Raw genomic sequence first — 23,525 nt, 5'->3', positions numbered from 1 at the left:
TAGTCTAGTCTAGATTAGTCTAGATTAGTCTAGTTTAGATTAGTCTAGTCTAGTTTAGATTAGTCTAGTCTAATTTAGTCTAGTTTAGTCTAGTCTAGTCTAGATTAGTCTAGATTAGTCTAGTTTAGATTAGTCTAGTCTAGTTTAGTCTAGTCTAGTCTAGATTAGTCTCGTCTAGATTAGTCTAGTTTAGTCTAGTCTAGTTTAGTCTAGTTTAGTCTAGTCTAGTCTAGATTAGTCTAGATTAGTCTAGATTAGTCTAGTTTAGATTAGTCTAGTCTAGTTTAGATTAGTCTAGTCTAATTTAGTCTAGACTAGTCTAGATTAGTCTAGTCTAGATTAGTCTAGTTTAGATTAGTCTAGTCCAGAGTAGTCTAGTCTAGTTTAGATTAGTCTAGTCTTGTTTAGATTAGTCTAGTCTAGTTTAGATTAGTCTAGTCTAGTTTAGTCTAGATTAGTCTAGTCTAGTCGAGACTAGATTAGTCTAGTTTAGATTAGTCCAGTCTAGTCTAGATTAGTCTAGTCTAGTTTAGCCTTGTTTAGCTTAGTCAATATCTCACCAACACAGTAGAAGTGTAATTTTCTGCTCAAACCATTCACTGGAAAGCATTATAACTACGCTATTATACATGCTATAATATCTGTCTGGAAGGACTATTGTTGGTACATTTAGGCAGCCCCCCTCCCCACATTATACATGCTATAATATCTGTCTGGAAGGACTATTGTTGGTACATTTAGGCAGCCCCCCTCCCCCACATTATACATGCTATAATATCTGTCTGGAAGGACTATTGTTGGTACATTTAGGCAGGGCTGCCCCCCCCCCATAACCAGAGTGTGATTTCAAATCAAAATCTGCTACATAGGTTTTAATATTAAAACTACTAAGAATGTGAAAAGATACATCTTTGGAGGCAATGGAGTGGACAGAACAAAAGCAAAGCAATGGACGTGAGTGATGACATCTCTCTCTCTTTCTTCCCTCCTCCTCCTCCTCCTCCTCCTCCTCCTCCTCCTCCTCTCTCCCTCTCAGGGTCATCTCTAGCTTTGTGTCCCAGCAGTGGAAGTACCTGAGTAATGAAACCCTCACGGCACAACAGAAGACCAGACACACTTGGTTCAAACCTGGAGGAACCATCAAGAGGTTCAGGGCTGGACTCAGCATCCTCTCGCCCATATCCAAGTACACAGCTGCAGTCCACACTCAGCCTCAGTGCACTTCTGTATCATTAGACCAGTGGTGTATTCTGAATAGGTTTAAGCAATATGACATCAATTCCATCCAACCTATTAGAAGGCAAGATGAAGGAATTACCAAATTTCACAAACCTATCAAATCGTCAGATATACAATGTTAGGTCTAAGGTTTGTTTCTCCAAAGGCTTGTAGTTTCATGGATCTTTCGTTCTCAGTGTCATCGCATTCTCTGCTCCCTTCCCTGTGTGACCCAGGTCCAGTGGCCAAGAGCATGTTCTGAAGGTGAAGATGATTGGACCGGAGCTGAAAGTGAATCGCCTTGTGAATCGGACAATGGCTTACACCATCAAGAACACCAGAGGAGAACTCCTCACGTACACAACTAATGGCAAGGTATGGCCAGGACCTATCATCAGCTATCCTCAACTACCTACCTAGTATGGCCAGGACCTCATCATCAGCTAGGTAGGACCTTTTTTGGTTCCATGTGGAACCCTTTTAAGTTCCATGTAGAACCCTCTGTTGAAAGGGTTCTACATGGAACCCAAAAGGGTTCTACCTGAAACTAAAAGCGTTCTGGAACCAAAAAGGGTTCTTCTAAGGGTTCTCCTATTGGGACAGCTGAAGAACCTTTTTAGGTTCGAGATAGCATCTTTTTTTCTGAGTGCAAGTCTCATTAATGCCATGTTAGCCTGGTTTCTGTACCCTTATGATTGCTGTGGCAACAAAACACAAATAAATACAGAACCGAGCTAATGCCATATATGGTTACTAAAATGCTTGAAATTGTTGTAACTTGTTTGTGTATTTGCTCATTCAAATTAGCCATCTTCAGTGTCCACATTATGTTCATCATGTTTTGGTTTCTATCCATCCATGTGACGTCACGTCCTCTCTTCTCTCCTCAGAGGGTGGCGGTGTCTGCCCTCAAGTCTCCGGCTCACATCACAACTAAACAGCTGATTGAGCTGCTGTTCTCATCCCAAGCCTTTATTCAGTGCAAGTCAGCCCCCACCCTGCAACATGGGTTCTTAGTACAGGTAAAGACTAATACCTTTGCTCTAACTGACATAATATGCAATTCTTCCTGAACCGTCAGCAAATTTAGTGAATGAGTGAGTGATTGATGTAATGGGTTTGGTAGAAACTGTATAAAGAGCATTTATACAGTATTCAGGTTAATCTCATGTTTTGTACAGTATCCAGATTAATCTCAGGTTTTAAACAGTATTCAGGTTAATCTCAGGTTTTAAACTATATCCAGGTTAATCTCAGGTTGTATACAGTATCCAGGTTAATCTCAGGTTTTAAACTATATCCAGGTTAATCTCATGTTTTATACAGTATCCAGGTTAATCTCAGGTTTTATACCGTATCCAGGTTAATCTCAGGTTTTAAACTATATCCAGGTTAATCTCAGGTTGTATACAGTATTTAGGTTAATCTCATGTTTTATACAGTATCCAGGTTAATCTCATGTTTTATACAGTATCCAGGTTAATCTCATGTTTTAAACAGTATCCAGGTTAACCTCATGTTGCCAGACGGCAAACAAACCCTTGAACAGCTTGAGGCAAGGCTATTTTTCAGATGTGTTTACTGAGGCAGAAATATAACCACAGTAACGGGGGATATTATAATTTTCTCATCTGCTATAGCAATACGTCACAACATTGACTGATTCCTTTCTGTGTGGATTGTAGGTAATGAAATACGCAGAACAGAGAATCCCCACTCTGAATGAATACTGTGTGGTCTGTGACGAACGACACATCTTTCAGTACGCCTATGTTGAAGGTATGCTCTCTTAAAACTGTTTGTTATTTAGTCCGGATAATTCTGAGACATTATTGGGGGACAATACATGCTTACTACAACCACATAACAATGAATTATACATGCAGTATATAAGTAAAGTTAATTCAAATATTCTGTTAACTGGATGGCTTTACTACAGAAATATAGTAGTTACTATAATAGTTGGATTTTATCTGAGTGTTTACCTCCTGCATTGTGTAGCAGGGAACTGTGTGTGTTTACAGCCTGCAGTGTGTAGCAGGGAACTGTGTGTGTTTACAGCCTGCAGTGTGTAGCAGGAACTGTGTGTGTTTACAGCCTGCGGTGTGTAGCAGGGAACGTGTGTGTTTACAGCCTGCAGTGTGTAGCAGGGAACTGTGTGTGTTTACAGCCTGCAGTGTGTAGCAGGGAACTGTGTGTGTTTACAGCCTGCAGTGTGTAGCAGGGAACTGTGTGTGTTTACAGCCTGCAGTGTGTAGCAGGGAACTGTGTGTGTTTACAGCCTGCAGTGTGTAGCAGGGAGCTGTGTGTGTTTACAGCCTGCAGTGTGTAGCAGGAACTGTGTGTGTTTACAGCCTGCAGTGTGTAGCAGGAACTGTGTGTGTTTACAGCCTGCAGTGTGTAGCAGGGAACTGTGTGTGTTTACAGCCTGCAGTGTGTAGCAGGGAACTGTGTGTTTACAGCCTGCAGTGTGTAGCAGGGAACTGTGTGTGTTTACAGCCTGCAGTGTAGCAGGGAACTGTGTGTGTTTACAGCCTGCAGTGTGTAGCAGGAACTGTGTGTGTTTACAGCCTGCAGTGTGTAGCAGGGAGCTGTGTGTGTTTACAGCCTGCAGTGTGTAGCAGGGAACTGTGTGTGTTTACAGCCTGCAGTGTGTAGCAGGGAACTGTGTGTGTTTACAGCCTGCAGTGTGTAGCAGGGAACTGTGTGTGTTTACAGCCTGCATTGTGTGTAGCAGGGAACTGTGTGTGTTTACAGCCTGCAGTGTGTAGCAGGGAGCTGTGTGTGTTTACAGCCTGCAGTGTGTAGCAGGGAACTGTGTGTGTTTACAGCCTGCAGTGTGTAGCAGGGAACTGTGTGTGTTTACAGCCTGCAGTGTGTAGCAGGGAGCTGTGTGTGTTTACAGCCTGCAGTGTGTAGCAGGGAACTGTGTGTGTTTACAGCCTGCAGTGTGTAGCAGGGAGCTGTGTGTGTTTACAGCCTGCAGTGTGTAGCAGGGAACTGTGTGTGTTTACAGCCTGCAGTGTGTAGCAGGGAGCTGTGTGTGTTTACAGCCTGCAGTGTGTAGCAGGGAACTGTGTGTGTTTACAGCCTGCAGTGTGTAGCAGGGAACTGTGTGTGTGTTTACAGCCTGCAGTGTGTAGCAGGGAGCTGTGTGTGTTTACAGCCTGCAGTGTGTAGCAGGGAACTGTGTGTGTTTACAGCCTGCAGTGTGTAGCAGGGAGCTGTGTGTGTTTACAGCCTGCAGTGTGTAGCAGGGAGCTGTGTGTGTTTACAGCCTGCAGTGTGTAGCAGGGAGCTGTGTGTGTTTACAGCCTGCAGTGTGTAGCAGGGAACTGTGTGTGTTTACAGCCTGCAGTGTGTAGCAGGGAGCTGTGTGTGTTTACAGCCTGCAGTGTGTAGCAGGGAGCTGTGTGTGTTTACAGCCTGCAGTGTGTAGCAGGGAGCTGTGTGTGTTTACAGCCTGCAGTGTGTAGCAGGGAGCTGTGTGTGTTTACAGCCTGCAGTGTGTAGCAGGGAGCTGTGTGTGTTTACAGCCTGCAGTGTGTAGCAGGGAGCTGTGTGTGTTTACAGCCTGCAGTGTAGCAGGGAACTGTGTGTGTTTACAGCCTGCAGTGTGTAGCAGGGAGCTGTGTGTGTTTACAGCCTGCAGTGTGTAGCAGGGAGCTGTGTGTGTTTACAGCCTGCGGTGTGTAGCAGGGAGCTGTGTGTGTTTACAGCCTGCAGTGTGTAGCAGGGAACTGTGTGTGTTTACAGCCTGCAGTGTGTAGCAGGGAGCTGTGTGTGTTTACAGCCTGCAGTGTGTAGCAGGAACTGTGTGTGTTTACAGCCTGCAGTGTGTAGCAGGAACTGTGTGTGTTTACAGCCTGCGGTGTGTAGCAGGGAACGGTGTGTGTTTACAGCCTGCAGTGTGTAGCAGGGAACTGTGTGTGTTTACAGCCTGCAGTGTGTAGCAGGGAACTGTGTGTGTTTACAGCCTGCAGTGTGTAGCAGGGAACTGTGTGTGTTTACAGCCTGCAGTGTGTAGCAGGGAGCTGTGTGTGTTTACAGCCTGCAGTGTGTAGCAGGGAGCTGTGTGTGTTTACAGCCTGCAGTGTGTAGCAGGGAGCTGTGTGTGTTTACAGCCTGCAGTGTGTAGCAGGGAACTGTGTGTGTTTACAGCCTGCAGTGTGTAGCAGGAACTGTGTGTGTTTACAGCCTGCGGTGTGTAGCAGGGAGCTGTGTGTGTTTACAGCCTGCAGTGTGTAGCAGGGAACTGTGTGTGTTTACAGCCTGCAGTGTGTAGCAGGGAGCTGTGTGTGTTTACAGCCTGCAGTGTGTAGCAGGGAACTGTGTGTGTTTACAGCCTGCAGTGTGTAGCAGGGAACTGTGTGTGTTTACAGCCTGCGGTGTGTAGCAGGGAACGGTGTGTGTTTACAGCCTGCAGTGTGTAGCAGGGAACTGTGTGTGTTTACAGCCTGCAGTGTGTAGCAGGGAACTGTGTGTGTTTACAGCCTGCAGTGTGTAGCAGGGAACTGTGTGTGTTTACAGCCTGCAGTGTGTAGCAGGGAACTGTGTGTGTTTACAGCCTGCGGTGTGTAGCAGGGAACTGTGTGTGTTTACAGCCTGCAGTGTGTAGCAGGGAACTGTGTGTGTTGACAGCCTGCAGTGTGTAGCAGGGAGCTGTGTGTGTTTACAGCCTGCAGTGTGTAGCAGGAACTGTGTGTGTTTAGAGCCTGCAGTGTGTAGCAGGGAGATGTGTGTGTTTAGAGCCTGCAGTGTGTAGCAGGGAGATGTGTGTGTTTACAGCCTGCAGTGTGTAGCAGGGAACTGTGTGTGTTTACAGCCTGCAGTGTGTAGCAGGGAGCTGTGTGTGTTTACAGCCTGCAGTGTGTAGCAGGGAGCTGTGTGTGTTTACAGCCTGCAGTGTGTAGCAGGGAACTGTGTGTGTTTACAGCCTGCAGTGTGTAGCAGGGAACTGTGTGTGTTTACAGCCTGCGGTGTGTAGCAGGGAGCTGTGTGTGTTTACAGCCTGCAGTGTGTAGCAGGGAACTGTGTGTTTACAGCCTGCAGTGTGTAGCAGGGAGCTGTGTACAGCCTGCAGTGTGTAGCAGGGAACTGTGTGTGTTTACAGCCTGCAGTGTGTAGCAGGGAACTGTGTGTGTTTACAGCCTGCGGTGTGTGTAGCAGGGAACGGTGTGTGTTTACAGCCTGCAGTGTGTAGCAGGGAACTGTGTGTGTTTACAGCCTGCAGTGTGTAGCAGGGAACTGTGTGTGTTTACAGCCTGCAGTGTGTAGCAGGGAACTGTGTGTGTTTACAGCCTGCAGTGTGTAGCAGGGAACTGTGTGTGTTTACAGCCTGCGTGTGTAGCAGGGAACTGTGTGTGTTTACAGCCTGCAGTGTGTAGCAGGGAACTGTGTGTGTTGACAGCCTGCAGTGTGTAGCAGGGAGCTGTGTGTGTTTACAGCCTGCAGTGTGTAGCAGGGAACTGTGTGTGTTTAGAGCCTGCAGTGTGTAGCAGGGAGATGTGTGTGTTTAGAGCCTGCAGTGTGTAGCAGGGAGATGTGTGTGTTTACAGCCTGCAGTGTGTAGCAGGGAACTGTGTGTGTTTACAGCCTGCAGTGTGTAGCAGGGAGCTGTGTGTGTTTACAGCCTGCAGTGTGTAGCAGGGAACTGTGTGTGTTTACAGCCTGCAGTGTGTAGCAGGGAACTGTGCGTGTTTTCTTTCTATACCTTGGGAGTGATGGCAGGAGCTGCAGAGGAGGTGTCGAATGGAGCAGAGGTAAGACAAATACACACACACAAACACAAAAACATACAAACATACAAACACACACACACACACACACATCAGTGATTATAACTACCGTACTGGGTTTTGACCTCCAGGTAGTGGACTTGTTGGTAGCCATGTGCCGGGCAGCTCTGGAGTCCTCCCGAAGAGCATCATCTTTCGAGCCATACCCTCTGTGGTCGACCCATTCAACCCCAAGTCTCTGGCCTTCAGTCCCAAGGTACTGTTGTCGACCCATACAACTCCAAGTCTCTGGCCTTCAGTCCCAAGGTACTGGACTAGCACAATGTTCAGGCCACATGACCTCATCAACTCACTGCAGAACTGGCTGATAAATCAGAGTTTACAGTGGTGTGAGACCTGGCTGATGAATCAGACTTTACAGTGGTGTGAGACCTGGCTGATGAATCAGACTTTACAGTGGTGTGAGACCTGGCTGATGAAGCAGACTTTACAGTGGTGTGAGACCTGGCTGATAAATCAGACTTTACAGTGGTGTGAGACCTGGCTGATGAAGCAGACTTTACAGTGGTGTGAGACCTGGCTGATACATCAGACTTTACAGTGGTGTGAGACCTGGCTGATGAAGCAGACTTTACAGTGGTGTGAGATCTGGCTGATGAAGCAGACTTTACAGTGGTGTGAGACCTGGCTGATAAAGCAGACTTTACAGTGGTGTGAGACCTGGTTGATAAAGCAGACTTTACAGTGGTGTGAGACCTGGCTGATAAATCAGACTTTACAGTGGTGTGAGACCTGGTTGATAAATCAGACTTTACAGTGGTGTGAGACCTGGTTGATAAAGCAGACTTTACAGTGGTGTGAGACCTGGCTGATAAATCAGACTTCAGTCAGTGGTGTGAGACCTGGTTGATAAAGCAGACTTTACAGTGGTGTGAGACCTGGCTGATAAATCAGACTTTACAGTGGTGTGAGACCTGGCTGATAAAGCAGACTTTACAGTGGTGTGAGACCTGGCTGATGAAGCAGACTTTACAGTGGTGTGAGACCTGGCTGATAAATCAGATTTTACAGTGCGCACCGAATGTCTGACCATTAAAAGTATCTCTTACAGGTCTTCCTTTTACTGAAACTAACCTGTATCACGTGTTTTCTTCTGTCACAGAAGAAGAGCTACGATCGACTGCAGAAAGCTCTGGACAGCATCATGACCATCAGGGAGATGACCCAGGTGACTAACGCAACCAATGAAATCACACATTCAAACGTGTTCAAATGTCTCTTCATCTACCGACTCATTCACTTTACTATGTATGATCACAAACTGTTTTTCAGGGTCCGTATTCATCAATCAAGAAACAGATGGACACCATAGATCCTCTTGCTCACCCTCTGCTTCAATGGATCACATCAAGCAACAGATCACATATTGTCAAGCTACCGCTGAACAGGGTACGCTGGGACAATACCGCTGTTCATTCACTGCCTGGAGGTAGCAGCTGATAATATGTGGAAGACAGTGGTAAAAAAACAAAAAGGCTACCAGTGCCTAGTTTTTTTTGTAATCAGTGCTTCTCAACTTTTTGGGGGTGTGTACCCAGGGGCGCAACTTTGATTTTAAAAGTGAGGGGGACATAACTTTAAAAAATATATATATATATTTTTTTATCCAGTCGGATAAACACTCCAAACAGCCTACCCGACCGCTCTGAGGCGTCCGCATGGTCCTAAAGCACACCGTTGCCTCGTTTTGTATCACATTCCTATGATAAAACTGGGGGGGGACAAAAAATGCAATTTCAGAGTGTTGGGTGGGGGGACATGTCCCCAGTGAAAGTTGCTCCCCTGACTGTACTCCAGTCACATTTTGTTCTGCTCAAAGTGTCAGCCACATGTCCAGCTTCACCCTCATACACTGGACATTCTCTTGTGCGTTTTTCTTTTCCCTAATTCTTTTCCTCCTACATAGCAACTGAAGTTCATGCACACTCCACATCAGTTCCTGTTGACCAGTAGCCCTCCTGCTAAAGAAGCTCGCTTCCGTGTCGCTAGGAAACTATATGGCAGCACCTTCGCATTCCAGTATGTCTCTCACTCACACACACATACACACACCATTCTATAGTCACTCGAACATCTCTGTCATTCTGTTTCTCCAGCGGTTCCCACATAGAGAACTGGCATTCTATTCTGAGAAATGGACTTGTCAACGCCTCATGCACAAAACTGCAGGTATGTAACACTCAAAGCAACAAACACATTCATTTGAAAGGATGAAAATGTAATCTTAGATAATTGTACCAAGGGACAACAATTCTAGATCTCCTGTCTATCTGATATGGTAGTCTTTTAAAAAGTTTTTAAAAAAGAAGCTATTTTTCCTTCAACTCTGATAAAATGGTTACCTTCAGTTCACCCTTTGTTCAAATGTCCTTCAGTTCACCCTTTGTTCAAATGTCCTGTACAAGCTGCATGGTGCTGCATACGGAAGGGTATCTACCTGAGTCCTGTCTCTAGCGTCTCATATGGATACTCAGGAATGGGTAAAGGACAGCACCACGTGACCACCAAACAGGAGCTGGGAAAACGTTACAATCGTATCAACACCGTACAACAGGTACATCTGAAGACATTGACATACTGTACAACAAAACACACTACTGGAACAGAAATACATACAGGCACATCTAAGTAAAGAAATGATTTTGTTCCAAGTTATATTGAATGTGTTTTTACAGTAACTCTTTGTCCTTCCAGGAAAGACGGGGCCAGTCCAGGTTTCTTCAGAGCAGGAATTTAAACTGCATCGCACTTTGTGAAGGTACAGAAAACAATCCTTTCACCTTCCAGTACAACTTATCATTATGATATCAAAATAAACAGACATGACTGTCCTGCATTTGTAGCCTGAAGCTTATTTGATTGGTCTATGAATCAGGTTTTTTCCCAATAGTCTGTCGTGGAGCCCCCCCCCCCCGCCCGGTCTATAAAATGTATAAAGCAATCGATTGACTGATAGATTGATTATTGTTTCCTCAGTGATAACTTCAAAGGACCTTCAGAAACATGGGGACACGTGGGTGTGTCCAATACCCGACCACGTCTGTACACGATTCTTCTTTGTGTGAGCATGGAGCTTCAGTAAACTACACACGACAACAAACATTCACTGACCTTTCAATCCCCTTTCACTGACCTTTCAATCCCCTTTCACTGACCTTTCAATCCCTTTCACTGACCTTTCAATCCCCTTTCACTGACCTTTCAATCCCCTTTCACTGACCTTTCAATCCCCTTTCACTGACCTTTCAATCCCCTTTCACTGACCTCTCAATCCCCTTTCACTGACCTCTCAATCCCTTTTCACTGACCTTTCAATCCCCTTTCACTGACCTTTCAATCCCCTTTCACTGACCTTTCAATCCCCTTTCACTGACCTCTCAATCCCCTTTCACTGAAACACAACATAGCTATTAGGACTACATACATCAGGGTTGTGTTTATTAGACACCAAATGAAAGAAAACAGACTGAAACAGGGAGCGACTACCATGGACTTGTCCAAAAACACATTTTCTGTTATGAACTTGAGTGAAGACCCAAAAGCGGTTTTAACAGAAAACAGAGTTCTTTAATGAAAAAACAGGAATGGCATAAATCCTCTTCCAACGCTGTCAGCGGAACAAAAAGAACGTTAGTATAGTGCAGGATGCACCTGCCAGGCAGACTCCGACAGGACAGGACAAGGTGGAAGCAAACGAGACGACAGCTTGCTTCTGGCATCAAAAACACAAACAAGAATCAGACACTGAAAGTAGCAGGAACAGAGAGAGAAATAGAGACCTAATCAGAGGGGGAAGAGAGAACAGGTGGGGAAGAGTGAATGAGCTAGTTAGGGCATATGTAGAACAGCTGAAGAATGAGAGACAGAGAAGGTAACCTAAAAAGACCAGCAGAGAGAGACAGAGTGAAGAGAAAGGACAGGAACAGACATAACAAGACATGACAGTACCCCCACTCACCGAGCGCCTCCCTGGCGCACTCGAGGAGGAAACCTGGCGGCAACGGAGGAAATCATCGATCAGCGAACGGTCCAGCACGTCCCGAGAGGGAACCCAACTCCTCTCCTCAGGACCGTACCCTCCCAATCCACTAGGTACTGATGACCACGGCCCCGAGGGCGCATGTCCAAAATCTTACGAACCCTGTAGATGGGTGCGCCCTCGACAAGGATGGGGGAGGGACGAGGCGGGGCGCGAAGAACGGGCTTAACACAGGAGACATGGAAGACCGGGTGAACGCGACGAAGATAGCGCGGGAGAATAAGTCGCACTGCGACAGGATTAACGACCTGAGAAATACGGAACGGACCAATGAACCGCGGGGCCAACTTGCGAGAAGCTGTCTTAAGGGGAAGGTTCTGAGTGGAGAGCCATACTCTCTGACCGCAACAATATCTAGGACTCTTGGTCCTACGCTTATTAGCGGCCCTCACAGTCTGCGCCCTATTACGGCAAAGTGCCGACCTGACCCCCTTCCAGGTGCGCTCGCAACGCTGGACAAAAGCCTGAGCGGAGGGGACGCAGGACTCGGCGAGCTGAGATGAGAACAGCGGAGGCTGGTACCCGAGGCTACTCTGAAAAGGAGATAGACCGGTAGCAGACGAGGGAAGCAGTTGTGGGCGTACTCTGCCCAGGGAGCTGTTCTGACCAAGACGCAGGGTTACGAAAAGAAAGACTGCGTAAAATGCGACCAACAGTCTGATTGGCCCGTTCGGTTTGACCGTTAGACTGGGGATGAAAGCCGGACGAGACTGACGGAAGCCCCAATCAAACGGCAAAACTCCCTCCAAAATTGAGACGTGAACTGCGGGCCTCTGTCGGAAACGACGTCAGACGGAAGGCCATGAATTCGGAAAACATTCTCGATAATGATCTGAGCCGTCTCCTTAGCAGAAGGGAGCTTATCGAGAGGAATGAAACGAGCCGCCTTAGAGAATCTATCGACAACCGTAAGAATAACTGTCTTCCCCGCTGATGAAGGCAGTCCGGTGATAAAATCTAAAGCGATGTGAGACCACGGTCGAGAGGGAATGGGAAGCGGTCTGAGGCGGCCGGCAGGAGGAGATTTCCCAGATTTAGTCTGCGCGCAGACCGAACAAGCGGCGACAAATCGACGCGCGTCACGTTCCCGAGTGGGCCACCAGAAACGCTGGCGAATGGAAGCGAGCGTACCCCGAACGCCGGGGTGGCCGGCTAACTTGGCAGAGTGGGCCCACTGAAGAACGGCCGGACGAGAAGGAACGGGAACGAACAGAAGGTTCCTAGGACAAGCTCGCGGCGACGGAGTGTGAGCGAGTGCTTGCTTTACCTGCCTCTCAATTCCCCAGACAGTCAACCCGACAACACGCCCCTCAGGGAGAATCCCATCGGGGTCGGTGGAGACCTCAGAAGAACTGAAGAGACGAGATAAAGCATCAGGTTTGGTGTTTTTGAGCCCGGACGATAAGAAATAACAAACTCGAAACGAGCGAAAAACAGAGCCCAACGAGCCTGACGCGCATTAAGTCGTTTGGCTGAACGGATGTACTCAAGGTTCCTATGGTCAGTCCAAACGACAAAAGGAACGGTCGCCCCCTCCAACCACTGTCGCCATTCGCCTAGGGCTAAGCGGATGGCGAGCAGTTCGATTACCAACATCATAGTTACGTTCTGACGGCGATAAGCGATGAGAGAAAAACGCGCAAGGATGGACCTTGCCGTCAGAGAGAGAGCGCTGAGAAAGAATGGCTCCCACGCCCACCTCTGACGCGTCAACCTCAACAACAAACTGTCTAGAGATGTCAGGTGTAACAAGAATAGGTGCGGATGTAAAACGATTCTTAAGAAGATCAAAAGCTCCCTGGGCGGAAACGGACCACTTAAAGCACGTCTTAACAGAAGTAAGGGCTGTGAGAGGAGCTGCCACCTGACCGAAATTACGGATGAAACGACGATAGAAATTAGCGAAGCCCAGAAAGCGCTGCAGCTCGACGCGTGACTTAGGAACGGGCCAATCAATGACAGCCTGGACCTTAGCGGGATCCATCTTAATGCCCTCAGCGGAAATAACGGAACCGAGAAAGGGACAGAGCGGCATGAAAAGTGCACTTCTCAGCCTTCACATAAAGACAGTTCTCCAAAAGGCGCTGAGGACGCGTCGCACGTGCTGAACATGAATCGAGAGAGACGGTGAAAAAATCAGGATATCGTCCATGTAAACGAAAACAAAAATGTTCAGCATGTCTCTCAGGACGTCGTTAACTAGTGCCTGAAAGACAGCTGGAGCGTTAACGAGGCCGAAAGGAAGAACCCGGTATTCAAAGTGCCCTAACGGAGTGTTAAACGCCGTCTTCCACTCGTCCCCCTCCCTGATGCGCACGAGATGGTAGGCGTTACGAAGGTCCAATTTGGTGAAAAACCTGGCTCCCTGCAGGATCTCGAAGGCTGAAGACATAAGAGGAAGCGGATAACGATTCTTAACTGTTATGTCATTCAGCCCTCGATAATCCACGCATGGGCGCAGGGACCCGTCCTTCTTCTGAACAAAAAAACCCCGCTCCGGCGGGAGAGGAGGAGGAGACTATGGTACCGGCGTCGAGCGAAACCGACAAATAATCCTCGAGAGCCTTACGTTCGGGAGCCGACAGAGAGTATAATCTACCCCGGGGGGAGTAGTTCCCGGAAGGAGATCAATACTACAGTCATACGACCGGTGTGGAGGGAGAGAAGTGGCCTTGGAACGACTGAACACCGTGCGCAGATCGTGATACTCCTCCGGCACCCCTGTCAAATCGCCAGGCTCCTCCTGTGAAGAAGAGACAGAGGAAACAGGAGGGATAGCAGACATTAAACAGGTTACATGACAAGAAACATTCCAGGATAGGATAGTATTACTAGACCAATTAATAGAAGGGTTATGGCGCACTAGCCAGGGATGACCCAAAACAACAGGTGTAAAAGGTGAACGAAAAATTAAAAAAGAAATGGTTTCGCTATGATTACCAGAGACAGTGAGGGTTAAAGGCAGCGTCTCACGCTGAATCTTGGGGAGAGAACTACCATCTAAAGCGAACAAGGCCGTGGGCTCCCTAACTGTCTGAGAGGAATGTCATGTTCCCGAGCCCAGGTCTCGTCCATAAAACAGCCCTCCGCCCCAGAGTCTATCAAGGCACTGCAGGAAGCAGATGAACCGGGCCAGCGGAGATGGACCGGAAAGGTAGTGCGTGATCCAGAAGGAGAGGCCTGAGTAGTTGCGCTCACCAGTAGCCCTCCTCTTACTGATGAGCTCTGGCTTTTACTGGACATGAGGTGACAAAATGACCAGCGGAGCCGCAGTAGAGACAGAGGCGATTGGTGATTCTCCGTTCCCTCTCCTTGGCCGAGATGCGGATACCCCCCAGCTGCATAGGCTCAGCATCCGAGCCGGCGGAGGAGGGTGGCAGTGATGCGGCAGGTGGCAGTGATGTGGGGAGGGGAGCAACGGAGAACGCGAGCTCCTTTCCACGAGCTCGGCGACGAAGATCAAACCGTCGCTCTATGCGAATAGCGAGAGCTATTAAGGAGTCCAGACTGGAAGGAACCTCCCGGGAGAGGATCTCATCCTTAACCTCGACGAGGAGACCCTCCAGAAAACGAGCGAGCAAAGCCGGCTCGTTCCAGTCACTAGAGGCAGCGAGAGTGCGAAACTCAATAGAATAATCCGTTATGGATCGATTCCCCTGACATAGGGAAGACAGGGCCCTGGAAGCCTCCTCGCCAAAAACAGAGCGGTCAAAAACCCGTATCATCTCCTCCTTAAAGTCCTGATACTGGTTAATACACTCAGCCCTCGCCTCCCAGACTGCCGTGCCCCACTCACGCGCCCGTCCGGTAAGGAGAGAAATGACGTAGGCGATGCGGGCTGCACTCCTGGAGTAAGTGTTGGGCTGGAGAGAGAACACCACATCACACTGAGTGAGGAATGAGCGGCACTCAGTGGGCTCCCCAGAGTAACACGGCGGGTTGTTGATCCTGGGCTCCGGAGACTCGGAAACCCTGGAAGTGGGCGGTGGATCGAGGTGGAGTTGGTGAACCTGTCTTGTGAGGTCGGAGACTTGGACGGCCAGGGTCTCAACGGCATGTTGAGCAGCAGACAATTCCTCCTCGTGTCTGCCTAGCATCGCTCCCTGGATCTCGACGGCGGAGTGAAAAGGGTCCGGAGCCGCTGGGTCCATTCTTGGTCTGATTCTTCTGTTATGAACTTGAGTGAAGGCCCAAAAGCGGTTTTAACAGAAAACAGAGTTCTTTAATGAAAAAACAGGAATGGCATAAATCCTCTTCCAACGCTGTCAGCGGAACAAAAAGAACGTTAGTATAGTGCAGGATGCACCTGCCAGGCAGACTCCGACAGGACAGGACAAGGTGGAAGCAAACGAGACGACAGCTTGCTTCTGGCATCAAAAACACAAACAAGAATCAGACACTGAAAGTAGCAGGAACAGAGAGAGAAATAGAGACCTAATCAGAGGGGGAAGAGAGAACAGGTGGGGAAGAGTGAATGAGCTAGTTAGGGCAGATGTAGAACAGCTGAAGAATGAGAGACAGAGAAGGTAACCTAAAAAGACCAGCAGAGAGAGACAGAGTGAAGAGAAAGGACAGGAACAGACATAACAAGACATGACATTTTCTGTTTAAAAATGTTTCGTGCCCTAATGAACACAAACCAAAATCTCTCTCTCTCTCTATCCCGCTCTCTCTCTCTCTCTTTAGGTATGAGAACGGCCAGGTGGGAGATGCCGACATCAACACCCAGGACATAAGGATTGAGCAAGAGATAATACGGGCGATTGAGACTAAGCCTATCTGAGGAGGACATGTGAGACAGAGCTTTAAGTACAGTATGGCTGGAGACAGCTATATGTACAGTAGAGCTCTGGCAGGAGATACACAGCTATATGTACAGTAGAGCTCTGGCCAGGGATACACAGCTATATGTACAGTAGAGCTCTGGCAGGAGATACACAGCTATATGTACAGTATGAGTCTGGCTGGGGATACACAGCTATATGTACAGTAGAGCTCTGGCAGGAGATACACAGCTATATGTACAGTAGAGCTCTGGCAGGAGATACACAGCTATATGTACAGTAGAGCTCTGGCAGGAGATACACAGCTATATGTACAGTAGAGCTCTGGCCAGGGATACACAGCTATATGTACAGTAGAGCTCTGGCAGGAGATACACAGCTATATGTACAGTAGAGCTCTGGCCAGGGATACACAGCTATATGTACAGTAGAGCTCTGGCCAGGGATACACAGCTATATGTACAGTAGAGCTCTGGCCAGGGATACACAGCTATATGTACAGTAGAGCTCTGGCAGGAGATACACAGCTATATGTACAGTAGAGCTCTGGCCAGGGATACACAGCTATATGTACAGTATGAGTCTGGCTGGGGATACACAGCTATATGTACAGTATGAGTCTGGCTGGGGATACACAGATGGACCCAGGGAGGATAGGGGACTCTTACCATTTAAACACTACTGAAACACTACTACAATGCCACAGAGCTGTGCTGCACTGGCCTGGTTACACATGGACCACATAAATCAGGTATCTGATTATCGTATGGACAAATGAGGTACTTTGAATATCATATATGGTCCAATGGGGAACTTGGAACATCGTATGGACCAACCCTGAATATCACATGGACCAATGGGGAACTCTGAATATCATATGAACCAATGGGGAACTTGGAACATCGTATGGACCAACCCTGAATATCACATGGACCAATGGGGAACTCTGAATATCATATAAACCAATGGGGAACTCTGAATATCATATGAACCAATGGGGAACTCTGAATATCATATGAACCAATGGGGAACTTGGAATATCATATGAACCAATGGGGAACTTCGAACATCGTATGGACCAATGGGGAGACCTCGGAATATTGTAGGGACCAATAGGGAGCTCCACACAGAAAGAAAGAAAGAAAGGTGTCCTTACAAAAGGCAGTCACACAATTTCACATGGAGACCTGATCACTATTGACCTCCAAGGGAATGTCATATTTCATTGTCATTAGAGGCAATAGGATTTGCTATGTGACAGATGTGGAGGGATTTTCCCTTATGAATATTATAATGTGATTATAACACGATTAGGCTTTGCACATTGGTCATCATGCAACTGCCTCTAAAAAAAACACAATGGATTTGACTTGCCTTTAAAACATATATCACAATACAGTGAACAGTGGTTTGTATAAGAACATGACTATTCTTGTGCAATACTTTTATAATCATTTCTTATGACCATATTTTTGTATTAAAGTTTGGCGGATTGTTTAACCATTACTTGTTAAAATCAGTGAAAATCCATATACACTACCCAATCTCTCTAACCTACGGACTGAACCATTTAATCACTACACCACCCAGTCTCTCTAACCTACGGACTGAACCATTTAATCAATACACTACCCAGTCTCTAACCTACGGACTGAACCATTTAATCACGACACTACCCAGTCTCTTTAACCTACGGACTGAACCATTTAATCAATACACTACCCGTCTCTAACCTACGGACTGAACCATTTAATCACTACACCACCCAGTCTCTCTAACCTACGGACTGAACCACTTAATCACTACACTACCCAGTCTCTCTAACCCACGGACTGAACCATTTAATCACGACACTACCCAGTCTCTCTAACCTACGGACTGAACCATTTAATCACGACACTACCCGGTCTCTCTAACCTATGGACTGAACCATTTAATCACTACTCAGACCCAGTCTCTCTAACCTACGGACTGAACCATTTAATCACTACACTACCCAGTCTCTCTAACCTACGGACTGAACCATTTAATCACTACACTACCCGGTCTCTCTAACCTATGGACTGAACCATTTAATCATTACACTACCCAGTCTCTCTAACCTACGGACTGAACCATTTAATCACGACTCAGACCCAGTCTCTCTAACCTACGGACTGAACCATTTAATCACTACTCAGACCCAGTCTCTCTAACCTACGGACTGAACCATTTAATCACTACACTACTCAGTCTCTCTAACCTACGGACTGAACCATTTAATCAATACACTACCCAGTCTCTCTAACCTACGGACTGAACCATTTAATCACGACTCAGACCCAGTCTCTCTAACCTACGGACTGAACCATTTAATCACGACTCAGACCCAGTCTCTCTAACCTACGGACTGAACCATTTAATCACTACACTACCCAGTCTCTCTAACCTACGGACTGAACCATTTAATCACAACTCAGACCCAGTCTCTTTAACCTACGGACTGAACCATTTAATCACAACTCAGACCCAGTCTCTCTAACCTATGGACTGAACCATTTAATCATTACACTACCCAGTCTCTCTAACCTACGGACTGAACCATTTAATCACTACACTACCCGGTCTCTCTAACCTACAGACTGAACCATTTAATCATTACACCACCCAGTCTCTCTAACCTAGGAGACTGAACCATTTAATCACTACACTACCCAGTCTCTCTAACCTAGGGACTGAACCATTTAATCATTACACTACCCAGTCTCTCTAACCTACGGACTGAACCATTTAATCAATACACTACCCAGTCTCTCTAACCTACGGACTGAACCATTTAATCACTACACTACCCAGTCTCTCTAACCTAGGAGACTGAACCATTTAATCACTACACTACCCAGTCTCTCTAACCTAGGAGACTGAACCATTTAATCAATACACTACCCAGTCTCTCTAACCTACGGACTGAACCATTTAATCAATACACTACCCAGTCTCTCTAACCTACGGACTGAACCATTTAATCACGACTCAGACCCAGTCTCTCTAACCTACGGACTGAACCATTTAATCACTACACTACCCAGTCTCTCTAACCTACGGACTGAACCATTTAATCACAACTCAGACCCAGTCTCTTTAACCTACGGACTGAACCATTTAATCACAACTCAGACCCAGTCTCTCTAACCTATGGACTGAACCATTTAATCATTACACTACCCAGTCTCTCTAACCTACGGACTGAACCATTTAATCACTACACTACCCGGTCTCTCTAACCTACGGACAAAACCATTTAATCACTACACTACCCGGTCTCTCTAACCTACGGACTGAACCATTTAATCATTACACTACCCAGTCTCTCTAACCTACGGACTGAACCATTTAATCATTACACTACCCGGTCTCTCTAACCTATGGACTGAACCATTTAATCATTACACTACCCGGTCTCTCTAACCTATGGACTGAACCATTTAATCATTACACTACCCAGTCTCTCTAACCTACGGACAAAACCATTTAATCACTACACTACCCGGTCTCTCTAACCTACGGACTGAACCATTTAATCACTACACTACTCAGTCTCTAACCTATGGACTAAACCATTTAATCACTACACTACCCAGTCTCTAACCTATGGACTAAACCATTTAATCACTACACTACCCAGTCTCTCTAACCTACGGACTAAACCATTTAATCACTACACTACTCAGTCTCTAACCTATGGACTAAACCATTTAATCACTACACTACTCAGTCTCTAACCTATGGACTAAACCATTTAATCATTACACTACCCGGTCTCTCTAACCTATGGACTGAACCATTTAATCATTACACTACCCGGTCTCTCTAACCTATGGACTGAACCATTTAATCATTACACTACCCAGTCTCTCTAACCTACGGACAAAACCATTTAATCACTACACTACCCGGTCTCTCTAACCTACGGACTGAACCATTTAATCACTACACTACTCAGTCTCTAACCTATGGACTAAACCATTTAATCACTACACTACCCAGTCTCTCTAACCTATGGACTAAACCATTTAATCACTACACTACCCAGTCTCTCTAACCTACGGACTAAACCATTTAATCACTACACTACTCAGTCTCTAACCTATGGACTAAACCATTTAATCACTACACTACTCAGTCTCTAACCTATGGACTAAACCATTTAATCACTACACTACCCGGTCTCTCTAACCTACGGACTGAACCATTTAATCACTACACTACCCGGTCTCTCTAACCTACGGACTGAACCATTTAATCACTACACTACCCAGTCTCTAACCTACGGACTGAACCATTTAATCACTACACTACCCGGTCTCTCTAACCTACGGACTGAACCATTTAATCACTACACTACCCAGTCTCTCTAACCTACGGACTGAGAGTTAAAACATACAGTGAGTTATTTTGAAGAACCCTACAAAGGGTTCTAGATAGAACCCTGTGCAAAGGGTTCTACCCAGCACCAAATGAGGTCATTTAATCACTACACTACTCAGTCTCTAACCTATGGACTAAACCATTTAATCACTACACTACTCAGTCTCTAACCTATGGACTAAACCATTTAATCACTACACTACCCAGTCTCTCTAACCTACGGACTAAACCATTTAATCACTACACTACCCGGTCTCTCTAACCAGTATGGACTGAACCATTTAATCACGACTCAGACCCAGTCTCTCTAACCTACGGACTGAACCATTTAATCACTACTCAGACCCAGTCTCTCTAACCTACGGACTGAACCATTTAATCACTACACTACCCAGTCTCTCTAACCTACGGACTGAACTAATTAATCACTACACTACTCAGTCTCTCTAACCTACGGACTGAACCATTTAATCACTACACTACTCAGTCTCTCTAACCTACAGACTGAACCATTTAATCACTACACTACTCAGTCTCTCTAACCTACGGACTGAACCATTTAATCACGACTCAGACCCAGTCTCTCTAACCTACGGACTGAACCATTTAATCACTACACTACCCAGTCTCTCTAACCTACGGACTGAACCATTTAATCAATACACTACCCAGTCTCTCTAACCTACGGACTGAACCATTTAATCACGACTCAGACCCAGTCTCTCTAACCTACGGACTGAACCATTTAATCACTACACTACCCAGTCTCTCTAACCTACGGACTGAACCATTTAATCACAACTCAGACCCAGTCTCTTTAACCTACGGACTGAACCATTTAATCACAACTCAGACCCAGTCTCTCTAACCTATGGACTGAACCATTTAATCATTACACTACCCAGTCTCTCTAACCTACGGACTGAACCATTTAATCACTACACTACCCGGTCTCTCTAACCTACGGACAAAACCATTTAATCACTACACTACCCGGTCTCTCTAACCTACGGACTGAACCATTTAATCATTACACTACCCAGTCTCTCTAACCTACGGACTGAACCATTTAATCATTACACTACCCGGTCTCTCTAACCTATGGACTGAACCATTTAATCATTACACTACCCGGTCTCTCTAACCTATGGACTGAACCATTTAATCATTACACTACCCAGTCTCTCTAACCTACGGACAAAACCATTTAATCACTACACTACCCGGTCTCTCTAACCTACGGACTGAACCATTTAATCACTACACTACTCAGTCTCTAACCTATGGACTAAACCATTTAATCACTACACTACCCAGTCTCTAACCTATGGACTAAACCATTTAATCACTACACTACCCAGTCTCTCTAACCTACGGACTAAACCATTTAATCACTACACTACTCAGTCTCTAACCTATGGACTAAACCATTTAATCATTACACTACCCAGTCTCTCTAACCTACGGACAAAACCATTTAATCACTACACTACCCGGTCTCTCTAACCTACGGACTGAACCATTTAATCACTACACTACTCAGTCTCTAACCTATGGACTAAACCATTTAATCACTACACTACCCAGTCTCTAACCTATGGACTAAACCATTTAATCACTACACTACCCAGTCTCTCTAACCTACGGACTAAACCATTTAATCACTACACTACTGTCTCTAACCTATGGACTAAACCATTTAATCACTACACTACTCAGTCTCTAACCTATGGACTGAACCATTTAATCACTACACTACCCGGTCTCTCTAACCTACGGACTGAACCATTTAATCACTACACTACCCGGTCTCTCTAACCTACGGACTGAACCATTTAATCACTACACTGGACAGTCTCTCTAACCTACGGACTGAACCATTTAATCACTACACTACCCGGTCTCTCTAACCTACGGACTGAACCATTTAATCACTACACTACCCAGTCTCTCTAACCTACGGACTGAACCATTTAATCACTACACTACTCAGTCTCTAACCTATGGACTAAACCATTTAATCACTACACTACTCAGTCTCTAACCTATGGACTAAACCATTTAATCACTACACTACCCAGTCTCTCTAACCTACGGACTAAACCATTTAATCACTACACTACCCAGTCTCTCTAACCTACGGACTGAACCATTTAATCACTACACTACCCAGTCTCTCTAACCTACGGACTAAACCATTTAATCACTACACTACCCAGTCTCTCTAACCTACGGACTAAACCATTTAATCACTACACTACCCAGTCTCTCTAACCTACGGACTAAACCATTTAATCACTACACTACCCGGTCTCTCTAACCCACTGGTTCTCAACCCTGGTCCTGGGGGACCCAAAAGGGTGCAAATTTTTTTCAAATCATCAACTCATCAAAAGGCTTTGATGATTTGAATCAGGTGTGTAGTGCTAGGGCAAAAACTAAAATGTGCACCCCTTCGGGTCCCCCAGGACCAGGATGCTCTAACCTATGGACTGAACCATTTCAGTGCTCCGCCACAAGGTGGGGATGCTCAGCACTGCAGGCTGTCATGGAGATAGTGTACAGTACGTGCCATATACCAGGTGCTCCCTTTCACAGGACAGTGGAGTGTCATCAATGTCCACAAGGAGGAGATACAGACACGTAGTTAGCCGTGTGTGTGTGTGTGTGTGTGTGTGTGTGTGTGTGTGTGTGTGTGTGTGTGTGTGTGTGTGTGTGTGTGTGTGTGTGTGTGTGTGTGTGTGTGTGTGTGTGTGTGTGTGTGTGTGTGTGTGTGTGTGTATTCTGTGAGGAATAATTTCAGCATTATAACACTGTACCTTTTCCAAATGAGGGCCACAGCAACTCATCTACTACTCTAGCGAGTATTGCATACTATTGGATAAGAAAGCAGAACAATAGCTTGGCGATATTGTAGATAGAGACATCAAATGGGTTATAAGTGGAGACATAGCATCTATGAATTTTCTGGCTGTGCTATAGAACAGTGCCCTTAAAGGTGAAGTGATAACTGAACTAGAACAGTGCCCTTAAAGGTGAAGTGATAGCTGAACTAGAACAGTGCCCTTAAAGGTGAGAACTAGAACAGTGCCCTTAAAGTGTGAAGTGAAAGGTGAAGTGATAGCTGAACTAGAACAAAAGGTGAAACTAGAACAGTGCCCTTAAAGGTGAAGTGAACTAGCTGAACTAGAACAGTGCCCTTAAAGGTGAAGTGATAGTGAACTAGTGCTGAACTAACTAGAACAGTGCCCTTAAAGGTGAAGTGATAAAGGCTGAAGT

The 23,525-nt window shown here is 46.2% G+C and overlaps 1 protein-coding gene and 1 pseudogene across 2 annotated transcripts in view; both read left to right on the top strand.

Annotated features, from left to right (window-relative positions):
• LOC135555202 (protein mono-ADP-ribosyltransferase PARP6-like) overlaps window positions 1–15,838 on the top strand; it is a 35,647-nt pseudogene extending 19,809 nt beyond the window's left edge.
• The window catches only part of LOC135556712 (zinc finger protein 609-like), a 648,963-nt gene that overhangs the window by 440,364 nt on the left and 185,074 nt on the right, over window positions 1–23,525 (top strand). The window lies entirely within an intron of this gene.

Source organism: Oncorhynchus masou, chromosome 15, assembly GCF_036934945.1.
Source record: "Oncorhynchus masou masou isolate Uvic2021 chromosome 15, UVic_Omas_1.1, whole genome shotgun sequence".
NCBI classification, from domain to species: Eukaryota; Metazoa; Chordata; class Actinopteri; order Salmoniformes; family Salmonidae; genus Oncorhynchus; species Oncorhynchus masou.
The sequence above is the reverse complement of the archived record's forward strand: the minus strand, read 5'-3'. Positions and strand labels throughout refer to the sequence as shown.